Source organism: Cygnus olor, chromosome 7 (genome assembly GCF_009769625.2).
Source record: "Cygnus olor isolate bCygOlo1 chromosome 7, bCygOlo1.pri.v2, whole genome shotgun sequence".
In the NCBI taxonomy this organism is placed as follows: domain Eukaryota; kingdom Metazoa; phylum Chordata; class Aves; order Anseriformes; family Anatidae; genus Cygnus; species Cygnus olor.
In genome coordinates, this window is record NC_049175.1 from 17,810,469 (window position 1) to 17,829,016 (window position 18,548).

General features: G+C 44.9%; 1 long non-coding RNA gene across 2 annotated transcripts in view; it reads left to right on the top strand.

Annotated features, from left to right (window-relative positions):
• Positions 1 to 18,548, top strand: part of LOC121073171 — a 103,260-nt gene that overhangs the window by 73,888 nt on the left and 10,824 nt on the right. For both annotated transcript variants that reach the window (XR_005821533.1, XR_005821534.1), the window contains exon 3: positions 15,367 to 15,526. This is a non-coding gene — a long non-coding RNA (uncharacterized LOC121073171). The remainder of the gene's footprint in view (positions 1 to 15,366; positions 15,527 to 18,548) is intronic.

Below are 18,548 nucleotides of genomic sequence, written 5' to 3' on the forward strand. Positions count from 1 at the left end.
ACGGATGGCAGTGTTTCACTGTCTCGCTCTCCTCCAAAGGCAGGTACCATTCTGCTCTGCTGGGGCACGTGGCTCTCATTATGTTATCAAACCTCACGAGCACAGGAATGGAACCGCAATGCCTGCTGCTATTTGAAAGACCCCTAAGCTTGAATTTTAGTAGGTAATGCATACAGACATCTTCCCATCATGGGCTTTTCCTCACTTTACATCTGTCTTTCCCTTGTATGCTTCTTAGTCCCTTTGCACTGTTTTGTTCTTTTAGAATCTTAACACATAATTATTCTATATCTTTTATAGATATGGTAAAGCTAATGTCCAGATCTCTTAAAGGACATGATCCTGGACAGCTATGAATGCAATCTCCTTTATTTTTTATTTTATTATTATTATTTTTAATTAAAAAAGTTTTTGTTTTTGTTTTTTAAATCAAAGTGTTTTGGGAAGATAAAGCAGCACTGCTGGATATCCATCCATTGCATGGATAAAATCATGGCTGGGAAGCAGTAGTCCACCCAAGGCCATAGGAGAAGTCAGTGCTAGAGTTAAGAGGTGAACAAGTGTTCCTGGTAGTCTATTTTATCACGTGTCTTCTCCTTAGAGAAAGTGGCTTTCCTACAGCTTCTGTTTTCTGATCTCCCAAATCTCTGATTTCCCAAATCTCTGATCTCCCTCTGATTTCTTGGCCAAGCCTACAAGAGAAGAGACAGGCATTGCACTGTGAGCCGAGGATTAACAGTTTCCTCCGGGAGAAGCTCCACTCTTGCAGTGCGAGCTAAGCACTGCTAGCTTCACTGCCCAGGAGACCGCTGCCAAACACCACACTTGGTGAGAACGCTCCTCTGTCAGGACCTGGTAGGGCTCTGCAGAACAGGAGCTGAACCTTGAACTTCCTCTCTAAACTGCGAGCTATTGTAACCGTGAAGGAAGGGTGTGATGGGCCAGTAGCAGAACTGTAAGTCTCTTTAAAAGGATCTTACCCCACAGTTATGTAGCCCCTTACAATAGTGAGGAGCTTTAGCCCAGGTGAACCTTCCAGCATCCTCTCTGTGGTTTCCATTGCAGATCTGGATCACTTGGTCTGTAAAGGAGCTAAACAACATTAGACTCTCAGGTTCTTCTGAAATCCAATGGAAATCGGGCATCTCTCTCCCTTCAGTTAGTTTAAAAATCTCTAGCAGTAACATACAAAATGTGATAAGCAGGCTTCTTTAAAGTACTTAAGGCCATATTTCCTAGTCATTAGTATCTGATCTGTGCACTGCTGGATACCCAGGTAGTGTTAATGCGATTGATTTGGCTGCAGCTACAGCTGGAGTTTTGTTCAGTATGCTGGAGCACTCGGTATGGTTTTTACGTGTGAGATGTTTTGATGCATTATACAACATGTGGGAGGGCTATGCCTGGGCAAAGAGGGGGTGTCGTGGGGTGGGTCTGCAGCACAGGCAGTTGCAGACACCACAGAAAAGATGTTCCTATGGACAGTCCTTGCCACCAAGTACAGCACTTGTGAGGCTGCTCTGATTTACATTCCAGATATCCCCATGCAACAGCCCAGTATCCCAAAGTTACAAAGGTGGTCAATTTTAACCCCCTTAAACTTAGAGGTCCAATGTAAAACCTTAGTCCTTATTTATCACAGTTGATTGTTTCAGCAGTGACCGGCACCCTAATGCCCTGCTTTCTCTCCCTGCATCTTCTTCCTTCTTTCTTCCCTTCCTCCTCCTTCCTCTTGCCCTTCTTTTCCCTCTTTGCTTTCCCTCAGCCCTCTACTTCCCTGCACGAGTTTGCTGCCTCTTGATTAAAATGTTGACTTTAACTTGGAATTAACCTGATTAATGTAATTGAAAGTAAAAGTCCGCTGCTCAGCACTTTGGGTGATGAGTGGAGATGGATTGAGAAAGAAAGCTTTCAGATTGAATACACTTCTCTCCTCTGGCTGTTAATTGCACCGTTTACTGGTACCTGACTCACTGACCGTCAGTGTTTAGTCCAGTTAATGATGATACACAGTCCATACTTTCCAGAGATAATTAAAAAACATTCCAGCAGACACTCTGCTGCAGAGAGCTTTCCTATCTGTCGCAGTCAGCAGGCCTCAGGGGTGAGGGGTTGCAGGATGGAGAGAGAGAGAAGGCTGTGCTCTGTGTGCGCGGAGCTGAGCTGGCCTTGGCTGTGTGGGGGTTTAGAGGAGAAGAGGGAAGGTAACTTCTTGCCTGCTGGCTTCCCTCTCTCTGTCTCCTGGCCACATAATATTGGATGTGGGAGAGCATGAAGGCTCCCTGGAGTCGGGGACCTATTTTTGTGCTCCCCAGGCACTTTGACTAAGCCGTAGGATCTCTCCCTGCAAAGTCATTTGAGCTCTTATCTGTAAGAGTAACTCAGCACTGTGATCAGTGAGAAATAGGCATTTGAGGGCTTTCTGCATCTGGGCATTGGTCTCTTATGGCATACTTGCACATCTGCAAAATAGGAGTGCTCAGATTTCCTTATAGATTGGGGACTCCCAAATGACTGTGGATATAGATTTAGAGAAAATGTCATGGCTGCCATGTCCCAGAGACTCCCATACGTTGCACTGGTAGTAGAAAACCCTTTTTTTTTTTTTTTTCCAAATATGAGAATCCATCTGGAAGCAGGCTGGAAAGGGTTGTGATGAGAACTCATATATTGCTGAAAGGAGTATTCAGGCAAAACAGACAATTTGCAGCAATGCTGGTATTGGTTAATGTATTTGCTAATGGCCTGAAAAAGGAATGAGCAGAGAGAAGAGGAACTTGTAGGTGTGCTGATCGAGACCAGAAAAGATGACAAAGAACTTCTAAGGCCCTGACAAGAGTAGGTGAATTAAGTAACGGAAAGAATAGATTTACACACGGAAAGAATCCTGCAACCATCTACTCTGCCCTCCTGAGTGAGGCCCGTGTTGTCACAGAAGACATTAAGACAGTAAGAGCCTGTTATTTCCATTGGCACTTTGTTCCGGTAGCTAATCGCTGTAAGTTAAAACTGTAGGCTGTATTTTTCATTTGAATTTGTCTGCATTTTCACTTCTGGTCACTGGGTCTTATTCTACTCTCTCTCAGACTGAAAAGCCCTTTTACCTTACGTTTTCTCCCTGTTCAGATACTTCTGTTAAACTCAGTGCAAGATATTGCACACTGAAAGCAATGATTTGCATTTCTTGTATGCCTTGTGCTGTCAACTCAGAGAAAAAAGCTAGGTGTCACTGTGACCAGCTCAGCAAACGTAAGTACTCAGTATGTCCTCAACCACCCTCTCTTGTCCTGCTGCCATCTCCCTTTACACACGGGCTCTGTGCAGTGACCTGACTATGAGCAGTGTTGAAGCTCTGGGGAAGAGGCTGAGATTTTAATGAGAGGAGTGGGGTGAGTGTTTATATTACAGTAGCAATGAAAAGCTCTCATGAGATCAGAGCCCTTGTCATGATAGGTTTTGATTTTTTTTATTATTTTTTTTAAGAAAAAAAGGGAAGAAAAGGCAGATTATATCCCAGAGGATTTTTAATCCAAATGCTGTGGGATCTGGAAAAAGTCTATCCTCTCACACATGGGAAATCAAGATCTGGATGTTGAGCCCACAGACAGGAGCAGGATGAGGACTGGAGCCCTCACCTCTTGCCCCATAGTCCAGCACTGGTTTGTAGGAGCCTCCTGCACACCACGTAACACTATAAATTGGTGCTGTTGTGCAGAAAAATACAGTGATTTTTTCATGCTTTATCACGCTCCCAAGAGACTAGGAGTCTGCATGTAGCAGAGGCACATATATATATTAAAATAAAATCTGAATAGTGATATTAGTAAATGTCAGGGGCTAAAAGACTCCTCTCCTTTGAGCAGGTAACTCCTCCAAGGAATTTTCAAGCACTTAAATCTGGCACTTTCCAGACACATTATCTGTTCAGATGCTTGGTCAAGATGCCTAGGCTGACCATCCAGAAGTACTACATCCTAGAGAATTTTTTGTTCTACTTCTCTGTCTAAAGGGATGATCTAAAGATCTAAAGGGATGAGTTTTTTAAGCTTTAAGCAGAAGCTTTGAAGTCTCTGGTAAAACCTAGCTGGAAAAAACAAAACAACAACAACAACTGAAATATGGATGGAGAGCTGTGTGCCCTCATTATGTCCCTTCCCTTTTCGTTTTCAGTTGTCATTCCTATATCTGCTTTAACCTCTGCTTCATGCTCTTTTCCATGGTTATCCCATCTCTGAGCCTTCCCTCTGCTCTGTATCACACCTGCTCTTACCCTTCTCACCAGCTGCTAGGTCCTTTGTCATTGTCCATTGCCCCCAGGCTGTCTTTACCACAGTTAGCCTCATAGCCATGGAGCACAGGGATGCTTTCATTCTGTTTGACAGCAAAAAAAACAAGACTCAGAAGGGCAGAGGAACCTGGTCAGGGTCACCTAGCAAGTCTTTGGCACAGCTAGGTTTGACCAGCTCAGAAGACCAGGAGTACTTAGGCACCTAAGAGCTGGGTAACCACCTTCTTGATTATCAATTTTATTTTTTTAATTGAAAAGGTTTTCCCTCACACTAACAACATTAAGACGAGGAGAGAGAGCATTTCCTTGCAGTGGGCTGCATCCTGCCCTCGGCTAACTTGTGCCCCTGCAGGTGGGAGATGGATGCACCAGGGGGCATAACTGGAGTCCTTGAGCCCTGGCCTGCAGGGTGCTGAGCAAGTTCTCACGGAACACAGGTGGCACAGAGGAGCATGGCCCTGCCATGGGTTTGCCTTGGGGCTGGCCTTGGTGGCAGAGCTCGATCGTGGCAGGCGTGTGGGCACATCAGGGGCAGAGCACAGCGGGAGGATGCTGCGCGGGACCGGCTGCACTGGCACCTGCGAGGAGTCCGGGCTGGCTCTTGTTTTCTATTCCCTGCACACACGCAGGGAGCCTCGTGCACTAAGTGACATCAAGGCTCATTATTTTCATCAGATGCCACATTTGTAACCTGTTACCGAGTAAATTGTGATAAAATAGACTGGAGCAGCCCAGGGTCTGACTCTGCTGAGATGGCTGCTGTGAGCACAGCAGGCAGGCACGGAGCCCTCAGACTGCTGGCTCCTGCACCTTAAAGGAGCGGGGAGCCCTTCGGGTGGCTCAGGGGCCTGGAGCAGAAGGCGCCTCTGGTGCATCTTTTTGGCATGCTTTGTGTCTTGGGATGAAGGTGAGCGGAGTCTCTTCTGATGGTCCCAGGAGGCAGCTCAGGGGATTTGCCTCCCTCTGTCTCCTCCCGGCCATTGGGTAAACTGAGATACAGGGGGAGCAAAGTGACTTGCCCCATGTCACACAGTAAATCACAACTTCATCTCCTAGTTCTTCACCCTGCTTGAATGGGTCCCTCACAAGTTGCGGTCCAGGTGGCAGTGGGGCCAGCAGTAGAACAGCAGTTCTCACATTCCCTCCATGTTGGAGTCCAGATGATCTGTGGGATTTGCTGTGGCAGTTGGGAGAGCATGGAAAAAGAAACAGCTCATTGCTGGGGTTTAGTGGTCTCTGAAGATTCTCAAGGCTGCCTTGGACATTCAGGTTTTTGGAGAGCAATGGCATTTGTTTCCGTGCCAGGAGGTACCAACTCTACTGTAGTTGCCTTATGCTTCCCTCTCAAGCCTTTTTGGTGCTGTGCACATACATAGCTGCACCCCATAGCATGTATTATCGTAGGTTCCCAAATACATGTTTTTGCAGGATTAATAAAGGCTGAATAACAAATAGCAAGATGCTTCAAACATGAATAATACATGTTGCTGGTGGTGCCGCAGTTGAATGTGCTGGAGATGCTTATAAATGATGGCTTAAATATAGGGTTTCTTAGGAATTTTAATACATCAAAAAGTGTGTTGTGATCCAGAACAAGAATAGTTTGAGTTTTGTCTTAACTAGTGAAGCCATTTGAGAGCAATGCAAATATTTCACATTGGCAAAATCAAGATGGTGTGATTTGAGAGCCTTTCTGCATCCTGATCTTTTACAAATTTTTACAAATAAAAGAAAATGAAGTGATGTTTTCAGTAAAAATAAAGACATTTATCAGGGAAAAAATTGAAAATATTTTCCATATTTTTTACAACTAAAAATGCCTCTGACATGGTGAAATTATGAAATACTTCACTGATATCAAAGGTGTTTGTTTTTATTTCTATTTTTTTTTATGGAAGAGGGAAATGTGCATGAACTTTTTTTTTCTAACTTCAGCTGTATGCATCCACCTCTGGACTTTGGTTACAAGCTGACCAGCTTTTTACTGCAGCACTTCTTTAATGCTTACTGGTCCCTTATAATAGAAAGTGTTCTCTACTCTCTGCCCCAAAGGTCTTACAATTTAAATTGGCAGTTGAGAAAAATCATCTCCCTGTTTCAGGAACTGAAGCATGGCAAGGTCAGTGATTTGCTCAAGGTGACATGGAAAGTGTAAAAATGGGCACCAGCTCGTTCCCCTGTCTGGATGAGGTCTATCCTCCAAGTTGCCCCTCATTTTGGGAGCCCTCAGTGATTTTGGAGCTGGCCCGAGCAGCGTGAGGTGGGGAGGTGGCCAGTGGTTGGGGACAGTGGTGGCTGGCCATCTCTGCTGCAGCTGTCACTGCTCTTTGCTGACAGTTGCTGTAATCCATGCTGCCTGCTTTTATGGTGCTAATTAATCTTTTTTAATTAATGAAATCCTTCTACTTCACATTCCTCCCCTTTCTTTCCTCTTTGCCTCTCTTCACCTTCCACAGCTGAAACCTACAGCCCTCCTCGAGCAGGGTCTGACAAAACCTCCAGCCTTTGAACATCTCCGCATATTTGTCTGGCAGCAGTGGTGCCTCCATCTGCTTTTCTCTGCTGGTACAGTTGCAGTTTAATCTTCCTGGCTGTTATCTTTGAAGCACACTTGATTTCTCAAAAGAAAAACAGCTAAGCATTTTAGTACCCACTGCTTTTCTTCTTAGGAAATCTACACAGATTGCTGTTTAATCATGGCCTGAGTTTGCGAACATTATGTGTGGGATGATTCTCCTCTAGATAGACTTACAGGCTTGATTGGGACAGCGCATTCAAATCACATTGTTTGCCTGCATCTCTGCACTCCAGGACTGGGTTCCTCTTCTATAATTCTGTCCCTTAACTCCTACTTAAAACCTTTTCTTTCTCCTATTGGAGCACAGTCTAATCCTCCTACTCATGCTGTGAAACGTGTCGTTCTCTGGTAGGTAACTTGAGCAGAAAAAAGGCTTGGGCATTGCCTGACTGGAGGTACCCAACCTGTCTGCTCCCACTCCGTTATCACTTCTGGTATTCCTGAAAAAGCAGGGACCAGGGCCCTGCTGCACAAGCAGTGCACAATGCGTCAGAAATACAGCCCAGGTCCTGAAGGACGTTCAGTCCAGCCCCACTCTGCACTCAGACACGTGTCACTGCTTGGCTGACCGATGACAGAGGTTCGGGGAGCCAAGCTTTGAGGGTGACAAAGGGAAGTTTCCATACCTCTGCCTATTCAGCTGCTAATCACAACGTATTTTTCCCTGCGCAAGCCGTGCCAGCTATGTTGCTCTCTTGTTAGACTGTTTTCAGCAGTTTCTTTCCCTCCCTCAATATCTGAGTTTACAGTGCCTTTCCTCCAGCTGTAGGGGCTGATTTACATACAAAAGGGTGATCAGCTGTGGGAAGAACAGCCTAGCGGATCAAATACTAAGTGACATTAAGTGGCATCCAAGTGACATTATTTCGATTCTCTGCTGAGCTATGAGTTGCTGTGTGATGGTGCACGCAGTAATTAATTCCTATGCCTCAGCTCCCCAGCTGTAAAATGGGCATGGCTCTGCGTCCCTCTCCAGTCCGGCGTTACTCAGAGGCCAAACGGAGCAGTGCCTGCGCACAGCCTGGGAACTGCTGCTGAGGCCCATCCGAACATGTCCTTAGAAAGCTGCCACAGATGTAGTTACTGCGAGTGGGAGGACTTAGGCTGTGTCTTGGTTGTAAGACACAGAGCCATTTTTTACGTCGCATCAGAGCTGCGTGGGGACCCTTTGGTTACGTTCACTTTGGCATCGTTCTGCTCATCGCCATCCCTGTGAGTGAGAAAGTGCACGCAGGCCCATGGAAGGTAGAGCTGCAGACTGGCTCCTTAGCAAGTAATGGTCTGGGCTTACAAATCAATTTAGGGAGATATATTGACATCTGAAAAACTTTCATGGCTCATATTGTATTTTATTGGTTAGTCAGAGAGAGAGAAAAGTACGCCTTACAGAGTGGTAATAGGAAAGTTTACAAAATAGGTGTTTCACTGAGTGCATGTGCTCACACTCACTGGGACTCCCTGCTTGTGATGAGGTAAATCAAGAAGTATTCTGTTAAACTCAACATGAATAAATGAATTTCTGACGTGTTCTCTGCATACTCAGGCAGAATCGAGGCACGTGTGTAGTGTCAAGTCGCTGTTATGCCCCAAGCTGTAAATGCTTTATGAAAGGTACATGCCTTGTAGCTTTAAAGGGCCAGATTCTGCTCCTGGTTGTGCTGGTGTAAATCATAGATAATCCCCTTCAGGTCAGGATAGAGCTTGACAGGCTGAACAAAACCTGATTCAAGATGTAGAATTACGTGAAAAAGGATGGGAGCAACAGGGGGACCACAGAGGCCTAGTGAAAGGTCATTGTCATCTTCTTTCATGGCTGCGTACAGAAGGCCGCCCCCAGCTTTGGCTCTGTCCTCAGAACAGTAGGAGGAGGCCCCAGGCATTCCTTGCAGAGACCTTTGCCTCTGGTTTGGAGAGGAGATCAGCCAAGCTGTGATGTGGACGTACAGAGCTTTTCTCCCCAGAGCGTGCACACTTCCAGCCATGACAGGAGGGCTGTGGAGCAGCATATGCTGTTGTGCCCCACCATGCTTCTCAGGAGATAAATGAGTTACACAGGCTGGGAGAGGCTGTGGGGTCTCCGCTAGCACCAAACACGTCACTGAGCTGCCCATACAATGAGGGCTGGGTCTGCTGCTGGCCTGGGATCAGGTGTTGAGGAGAAGTGGCAGGAGGTGAGAAGTGCCAGCACACTGCTTCCCAGCTGGCTCTGGAAACAGTTTGTGCCTGTGTCCATCTGCACTCAGATCAAAGCCTCCCTGAATTATTCAGGTGCTCTTTGAAAGCTCTCAACATGCAGAAAGTGAAGGTAGCTTGGCTTTACCTGCTGGAAAACAGGCACTCATTATAAGCTCCAGGGCCAAACTAAGGTTTTCTGCTGCACACAATGGCAGCACCTCCTGCCACCTTTGTGGTAGGGGTTCTCTCTTTCTGTTACATCAGGTTCTCACGTACAGGCCTAGGCTGTATGGGCCTTCAATCCTTACAGGCTTCAGGAGGTACTTACTCGTTGGGCCCATCCTTGCAGACCAGTGCCATGATACTGCATTCCCAAGTGTTCTGGGCGTGTGGAAACAGGTGCCCCGAAAAACGTCAACTGGCAAACTCCTCTTGACAGTGCTGAGTGGTTCCAGCTATGTTGATGGGAAGAACATTCAGTTCACGCTATCTTATTTGATTCTTTAGGACTAAACTTGAGATTTCCAGGAGGATAAGGGCATTGTGTGCTCTTTTGTGCCGTGATGCTGCAACCTCTCTGTTGGAGTGATGTGGCCCCAGCAGTGACCCCTATGCTGTGGGAGCAGCCATGCATAGCACGCAGTGCCACACAGCAGCTAAAAACAGAAAAAAGGTCTGTGAAGGGTAAGCGAGGCATGGTCAGATCTCTCTGCTGTCCTTTGAGGTCCTATGGTACCGGGATTTATATGAGGTCCTATGCTGTCTGCGTGGGCAGATGCAGCCCTCTTACAAGGAGAGACTATGCATGGTCTTCATGCCACTTTCTGCATGTTGAGCCCTCTGCACGTCCAAAGCTGCAATTATTCAGTCCAGTGTTATCAACTGTGATGTCCTGGTATTGTTTTGGTTGCATGGTGGTTTTGTTTTTTTAATGTCAGTACCAGGAGACAAATGATTGCATTCAAGTGTAACTTCTATTTTTTTGAAAGGCCATTTTCTAGCCACGTGTCTGAAAAGGGGACAGGATCGAAGAGGAGAAGGAAATCTTCAAGCGTGCCCTAACATTTTTTTGCTTCTTAGATTTTAAGGCTGTCTCCTGAGTTGCTGAGCGCTTGCAGCTAGCCCATTACTAGAAAGTTCATCAGCCAAATTCCACATTTCAGCCTCTGCTGTTGATCAAGTAACCTGCCCACAGATTTACAGAATCAGGCAGTTCTTGTACAGAAAGGTACCACCAATAGTAGTACTTTTGCTAGTCCACACAGATCTGCTAGAATCACATTACATTTTTTTCCTGCTTGTCAGAAGTACTTATATTGCAAGGCCTGCATCCGTGATGTGCAGCTGTGGATGATGGTGGTCTGTGCCCACTGAACCCCCACAGATCCCTCCCCTGTGAATCATTATCAGCTGCAAAATAACTCCCTGATAGACACTGAAGTGGTTTGATAGTTTCACACTGAGAACTGGGAACTGTTGATTTGTGGTGTTCTAGCTTAGAGAGAGAAGTAGCCGTCTATCCCAAGACAAAAGTAAATTTTCTGACCTCATTGGTCTTAGGTTTTCCATATCAAAACTGTTTCATATCTGATTTCTCTGTGTCTTCTCTGTGAAGGTCTAGATTATTTCTGGCCTCAAGTAGGAATAGTTTAAGGTGTTTACATGTTATTATGGTTATTACTTTTAGAATCACTGCAGTGTTTGAGTGGAGGGACAGACGTGCTTACAGAGAGACATCTGCAAAAGAAACGTGCTAATGCTCTGTGTTTGAACACTCACAAAGGCTGGGAAAATCCAGTCCAGGAATCCAAAACTGTGACATACAGCTCCGTGTCACATGCGCCTATGCTATCTACTCATGCTGGAGTAGATAATGTGTGGACTGGAAGTGTTCAGCCACTGCAGCTCTTCACTGGGCACTGGTAATCACGTGTGGAGAAAGAGAGTTTCTTCCTCTCTAGGCCGCTTGTATCGGCAGCACAGTGCAGTATAACCACACTCAGGATATCTTTGCATTCTTGAGCTTTTATATAGAGGAATAAGTTTGGGTTCTACTGACCCAACTAGAAAATACACATTACGTTGAATTAGACCAGAAGGCATCTGACTGTTTTCTAACCAGCAAGAGAATGTGAAAAGCAGCACATGCATCATCTGTACATCTCTGCCATATGGTAGGGACATACTTCTGTCTCTTGCTCAAAGGTGGAGATATATCTCAGGGCCTGGCTTCATTTTTTTTTTCTCTGGGGGAAGTGAATGTTTTCAAGTCTTAAAGCCACAGCAGGGTAGAGAGGGGCATGGGGAAGAGCAGAGGAATACTGGGGTGCTTAGGGAGGTTGTGTAACCTTCAGTATTGTTTTTAAAAACAGGCCAGACGAAAAGGTTTAGAAATGGTTTAACTGTGGTTGAAGCCCTGTGGCTTGCAGGGGCATGGTCTTGAGGATCTCCTGTGGTCCATTCCAGCCTTATTTTCTGTGATTCTGCAAAGGGATAGAATTAGTATTTCTGTTACTACAGAGTACTTCAAAGAATGCTTCTGAGAGCTCAGGACCGGGCGTTGCCTGGTGCTTTACTATCAAGGAGCAGAAAGATGTCCTGCCCTCAGAGAGCTTGCAACTGCGAGTCGAGAAACAACGGATGGTATGGACAGCTGAGGGAATACGGTGTGGATCCATGAGCTGCTATTGATCAGCAGGATGGGCAGTGCTCATAATACATCAGCAGCCTAACTGCTGTCAGATCTTTGCAGGCATCATGGCTAAGGAGAATTTGAAGGAGGATAATGAGGAAGCTTTGCAAATGAAATCTCCAGGCTCCCACCACCCCTGCTCCGGAGCTGGGCGGTGGCAGGATGACGGTTTGCCTCCCCTTCTGCCTGCTCTCGTTTCCCCGCCCCGGCCCGCTCTCCCCGAGGGCGTGGGTGTCGCTCCTGAAAACTTGCTTCTGGCCTGGCTGGTGGTGGGGGGGCAGGACACAGGACCGGGATGCGGCCCGGCCCTCCGGCCCACATGCTGTGGGATCTCTGCCAGTGACAAGAAGTAAAGTTGATGAGTCTGTATCGAGACAGTGAAGTGACCCCCGTGCTGCTCCACATAATTAATAAATAAAGCACTGGGGGAGTTTTTGCCATGCCGGCTGCTATGACAGGGCTGTCTACGGTGCACTTAAGCATTAAATGACCAATTTCTGTCAGACTAACTTCCCAAGCCTCTCTCTCTCTCTCTCTCTCACTCACAAAGCTAGCTTCCTCGCTCCCTGCACTTGGAGTTTTTCAGCAACTGATGGCTCCTGGTTCATTTCTGTGGAATTAATTGGTCCCTGAATGAATTCTGTTGACAGGGCAATTTATCATGTGTTTGGGTTGACAGTGTTGGATACCGTTAAAGGGGGGGAGTGGTGTGTGAGTGGGATGAGGGGAGATGGACAGGGTGGGGGTGGGTGGGAGGATGAAGAAGAGGAAGAGTAGAAGAAAGAGGAGGTGGAGGAGGAGGTTGTTTAAAAAATAAAACAAGAGAAAGAGAGGTTAAATCCCGTTCCTCCTTGGCTCCCTCCAGTCCAGCTCAGTGCATTGGTAATGCACAAGAGGGATGGGGAGAAGAAGGGGGGAGGCAGGGAATGCTCCTTCTCTTGTGACAGGAGTCAGGATGCTGCTTTTCCGCAGTTTGCACCATGGCTTGGGAAAAAACAACAGCAAAAGCAAGTAGTTGTGTGGTATCTCGGGCTCAGCCACGAGCCTCCCTATGTATTGCCCTACTTCTCTCTCACAACTGAGTGGGTGGGAAGCTAGGGAAAATCCTGTTAACACTCCAAATGCTGACAGATGCACCAGGTGCTGTGTGGTGTCCAGCATCTCACAAGGTGTCGGTGGCTGCTAGTCAGGGCCGCCCAAGGAGGAGTCACGTCTTACAAAGCAGCACCAGTGGTTTGGGTCAGCGTGGCTCAGAGAGGGGTGCCCCATCCCACGTGTGGCTTTGACAGTCTCATGTCTTCAAAGACAGGGACAATGAAGGACTTACTGGTATCATTAAAATTGTATTGTAATTACATTGTCATTAAAATGCCGTGACTCTGGCTTATGTATTCGGTTTCTAGCCAGCACGATCTAGGTGCTAACTAGCTCTAGTGTGGAGCTGGAACAGGCAGAGAAAGTTGTAGGAAGCAGGAAGGTGGCACAGGCAAACTGCAGAGGGTTTAAGAAAAGGACTTTTTGTAGGGCCCCTGAGTTTCCTGCAATTTAGAAAGCCTGTTAAAGTTACTGTACTAAGAGCAAATATAGAGGAAAAGAGCCATGCAAACACATCGTGGGTAAAGGGAAGACTTATTTTCAAACACTTCAATTTTCCTTCTCTTGATGTGATCATTCCATGGAAATGGTGCAGGCAGCTCTTTCTGAAGGTTTTTACAATACGTTTCCATTGCAGTTACTCAGGTAAATAAAGCTGAGAGTAATCTGTGGTGCAAGGGATCAAATCCAGAAATACACCTGTTGGAGTTGAGAGGACCCAGAATGACAGTCGTGACTTGAGATAGCTGGTTTAAGGAGGAAATGCATGAATGTAGCTATATTTGATGTAGGATTCTAAAACATAAATTATTTGGGGTGAGGACCAGCCTTTTGTTGTAGCTTGATAAGACAGCAAACAAAAACGTATACAGGAACTGACACATACAAACTGGCAATGGTAGCAATAATACCCGAGCAGAGATTTTTCTGCCTAGAAGTCAGGCAAGCAGACAAAACTTAATCAAGAAAACCTGTGGGGTTGGTTAAAATCCCGAAGAACAGAAGTATTCCTGGTTGCCGATGAGAAGGTGCTTGTGTAAGAGTTGAGTGCCTTTTTATAAAGAGGCCCACCCTGAGATATGAAGTCTAAATACACATTTTTTGTAAAGAGTGTTTTTTCTCAATAGAAAGAAAATGAGCAGTATTACAGTTTATAAATGCCAAGATGAAGAATGTAAGGTTTGATAGCGAAGGCTCGGCAGCCCAGTGTACACAGATCTGAAGCTCCAGCAGCTCTAAGTTGATAGTAGGTATATTCAACCAGAAATAATGTGCATGTTTTCAACAGTGCAGGTGATCACCTGTCAAAATATTTTAGCTAGGGTTCAGTGTATTTTCCAGCACTAGAGCCTTTATACTTGGTAGCGAGTGTTTCTCTGCAACAGATTCTCCTAGCTCAGCCCCAGCTCCAGACCTGCAGCAGGAATTAATTCAGAGCAGCCCTATGGGTATCCCATATCAGAGGCCAGACAAGATGATCACAGTGTGCTGGGAGTCTCCTCTGGGGTAGCTGCTGCAATGGACTTGAAAACAGCTATCTTAAAAGTCAGTGCGTGATTCCAGTTTCACTTACACACTGTTTACACGAGTGTAAATCTTTTGACTTCAAATTTCAGATTGACAGTGTTGGATGCAGAAGGCAAATCAAGCTCTGAGAAAAATGATTATGACCAGGCTGTCCTGAGCCAGTCAGGTGAACATGACACAGGGCACATTAATGGAGTAAATGGGCATATTTCACTTACACCACTGAACCTCTGGGACGTAAACACAAACATTTTTACAGGAAAAACTGTCCTTAAATATTGAAAAGGGAAAGCAGAACCTGAAACAACACAAATCCTTTTGTACAGTGAAATGGAGATAAAAAACTCTTGTGGTTGAAAGGCAATGGTTTAAAAATGAAGTCTGCATAAAATAAGGGAGACAAAATGGACCAAAGTTAGCTACAGGAAAGTTGCATATCAAACTAACTGAGTGCATGTAGAACTAAGTACACAACAGGTAGTTAGACATGGCAAGAGAGACAACATACAAATTATTCACTATATGATATCTGGTAGCAATGGCTATGATTAGAATTATAGGCCACAGATACAGGCTGTTTTCTCACTTTTAATGCTAAGTCCATGGAGTTAGGAACATTGGGCTTCTAAGAGTGGGCAGGCTTATGGTTTCTCTGGTCTACAATCCCTAGTAGTAGTCTCAACAGATTCTTAAGAGGAAGGCAGAGGAACTGTGCAATAGGAAGACGTTGGAAGAATCTGCAGTTTATTGGGAGCCCAAGCAGCCTACAGTTGGCTTAATACCAGAAATGTTAATACCTGTCCAGAGTGCTTGTTGAATGCTAATTACTCTGGATATTTTTCCTATCTGTAAGACCATCCAGTCTTTTCTGGAGTCATGGTGACTTCCTGTGGTTACAAATTCAGTTGGTCAAAATAAAAGCTGTTGGGGAAAAATTTTAATCAGCTTTGAATTTGCTGCTTTGTAATCTAATCAAGTGTCTTCTTTTTCTTGTGTTCTTGTGACCTGCAGGGTCTGGTTCTGCTAAGGAAGCCTCTGGCATGGCTTCAGGGGAATGTTCAGGAACCATTTTGATGAATTCCAATTAAGAGTCTTCCTGACACCCGGGGACACAGAGGTCAAAGAATGCCCCGTGCAGCACAGCAACAGACCACAGGGCACACAGCTCAAGGTAAGAAAGTGGCATAACGGTAAAACAGAAAAGAAAATTCCTGAAGATATGAAAGGGCTTTGAATGTGGAAGAATCTTCAAGTGAATTGTTCAGCTAAGATTTCTGCCTAAAACCCCAAAGAACTTGATTCTTGTATCATCATGGAGAAAATAATGGAATGACAATAATGCTTTGCATTATTACATAGTGATTAATCTGGAATGTAAGGTGTGCGGAGTCGGTCTCTCTGTTTAGCAGGGCACAAGTAACTTGTCATACCAGTACTGTAGCATTAACTGAGCTAAACTGGAGCTCTCCGGTGAGTCTGAGGGACTTAACCTCAATGTAAAGAACTATCTATCTGGCTGTACAGTTGAGAAAAGATGGTGACCTTGGGCAGAAAGGTAAAATGTACTTGCTAGAGCTGAGAGCCATGGATGCTTACGTAAACAAGTTGGTAGGTATCAGTATTGTGCATTTTCAAATACTGGGGGTGCACTGGAATTCACAGCAGAGACCACTGTGAGTAGGAGGTTACTACTCTGGGAGCTCAGAGAGCAGCATGGGGCTGTTTCTCCCCATCTTTATTCCAGGAACATAAAATTATCCATGGTGGAGGTATGGATCATGCTGACAAAACAGTGATGAGTAATGCTTTTGTTTTCAGACTGTTTCCATCCCTCCTTCTAATGACTGTGTTATTCTCTCTTTGACCTCTTCAGTCTGGGCTGTATTTTAGGTGGCTTGTTCACCATGATTCCCAAATGCTCTGGCGTCTCTGTCTCTTCTGAGGAAACAGTTGATATCTGTTCCCAGTCTGACTTTATGAAGGCAAACAGATCTCAGAGAAAATAAAAATATTATTGATTTTTTGCTTTCACCGTATCAGCCAAGCAAAATACACGTGAAGAGGTAAAATCCATTAATAAACAAACAATAATAGGTCAAAACAGGCAATCCATACTCAAAGATAAAAATAGAAAGACATACAGGGCAATATTGGAGGTATTGATAAAGACTGTGCCGGGTTTCCATAATCAAAGGCTGTTCCCAGTTTCCTTTAGTTTTGTTTCCACCCTGTCTTCCCTCCTTTTGGTGGTAATTTACTGTGTGGAATCTTGACCCAGAGCAGGATTTTCTTGGAAGTTAGTAATAGCAGAGGAGTTGCCTTCAAGGAAAATAAATGTTTGACATCTCCAGGTTGTTCCCCAGGAACGGTACTTTGGGGCCTTTCCCAAGGAAAGATTTTGCTGTTTGCAGTTTATTTTGTGGTAGCTCCTGGGGACCTGTGGTTGCGGGCCAGGAGTCCACTGTGTTCCCTACTCTACAAACACAAAACAGTAAGAGAACTGCTGCTACAGGCTGTAATAACCTTAATGTAATAAAGGTGATCACCCGATATAGACAGAAGGGGGAGCACAATGAAATAGTTGGAGTAGAGGGTATAATTGAAATCCCTTTCTGATTTATAGTAAAACATTAAAAAGATGTTGGATGGTGAAGGTGTATCCTTCACGTAACCGGTAGAAGAACGGGAAGATTTTCCAAATTAACTTAGAGAAAAGAATTTTCAAAGAACGGTAAGTTAAAAATAAGTTAATCAAAGCTTGGTTCTGATTAGACAGACAAAGATGATATGCAGATATTCAGGGATCCATACCACTTTTGTTAAAAAAAAAAAAAATCTAAAAATTTCACTGTTTAATATGTAGCTGAGAATCTCAAATACTCCTTAAAGTATTTTAGTAAAAATACTGAGCTGTATATATTTACGTGTCTAGCTTGTATTTGGACCCCTTGGTCACAAATGTAGAAATGGAGCCTTAGAAATATTCTGACAAAGGTGAAACCAAATAACAAAATATTACACCGTTCGGAACACTGGCCGGTTTCTTAATGGTTACTGGCCAATGAATCCTCCAAGTAGAATGCTGAACTGGGAATAAATCATGGAAGGAAATCTCACTCCACTCCTGAGTGCATCTGCAACAAGAACAAATAGCTCATGAACTGGGAAAGTACTAGGCTGTCAGTGATTTTGGAAAGTTGTGGTATTTGTTTAGATCGCTGAATACAGATTACATTTTAGAGAGATGCTTCTGGGAATCTTGGCCAAGCCTCTCCCTGTATTAATAGCTTTATGACCTTTCTTTGGGCTATCAGCGTGCTTCTGTGAGCTGTCTGTCAGCACTTTCTTTCCACTATGTAACAGCCTATAGTTTCTCATATATTTTGTCACAGCGTTTCAAAGGGATTTGCTTAGATTTTCTCTACATTTCGTGTATGTATTCTCCTGACAGAAAAGGATGCAGCAAGTAGAAAACCTGTTTGGAATAATCATTATCTTTTCTTTCATTTACTTTCTCAAGAATCTGGCAGACCTTTCAAAGCATATCAGTGAGGTGGGTATGGGCAGCCACCTCTGGGCACTTCCAAGAACATGATTGCTTCCCAGCACCCTTCTGCTAGGGCTAGTTGCACGTGGCCCCCTTTGCTTTTCTGCATGTCTGCATAGAGGAGGATCCAGAGTGCTGGGATGGCTGGCGAGATTTATGTGTTGTTCCCTTTCTGTCAATGATCAGATGAGCAGCATTGAATGAGTCGCTTCCCCTCGCTATTTTGTCTAATTATAAGTAGGTTGGTCAGGACGGGAATGATGTCTTAGTTTATACAATGCACAACACACAGGCTCTTCTTGGTATGTCTAGGTGATTGTGTAATATGGTTCATAATCATGATGCGTAAGGCCTGTGATGTTTCTTTCCATGACTGCAGCCTGTGGCTGTGCCACTTTGTGTGCTCATTCAGTACCCCTGAAGCTGTGGGCTATCAGCAGTATTGCAGCAGTCTTTTCAAGATCCTAACCAATGATGCACAGGTTGTATTCTGACCTTATACGCTTAGCCCAGCAAACGTGGATGTGAATGCTAACTAGCATAATCTGGTCAATGTTTTACCAGATTCATCTCTCGCATGAAAATCAGTACTTCATATGCCCAGTTTGGCGAGTCTCAAACACTCAGTAAGCAAGAATTGCTTTCG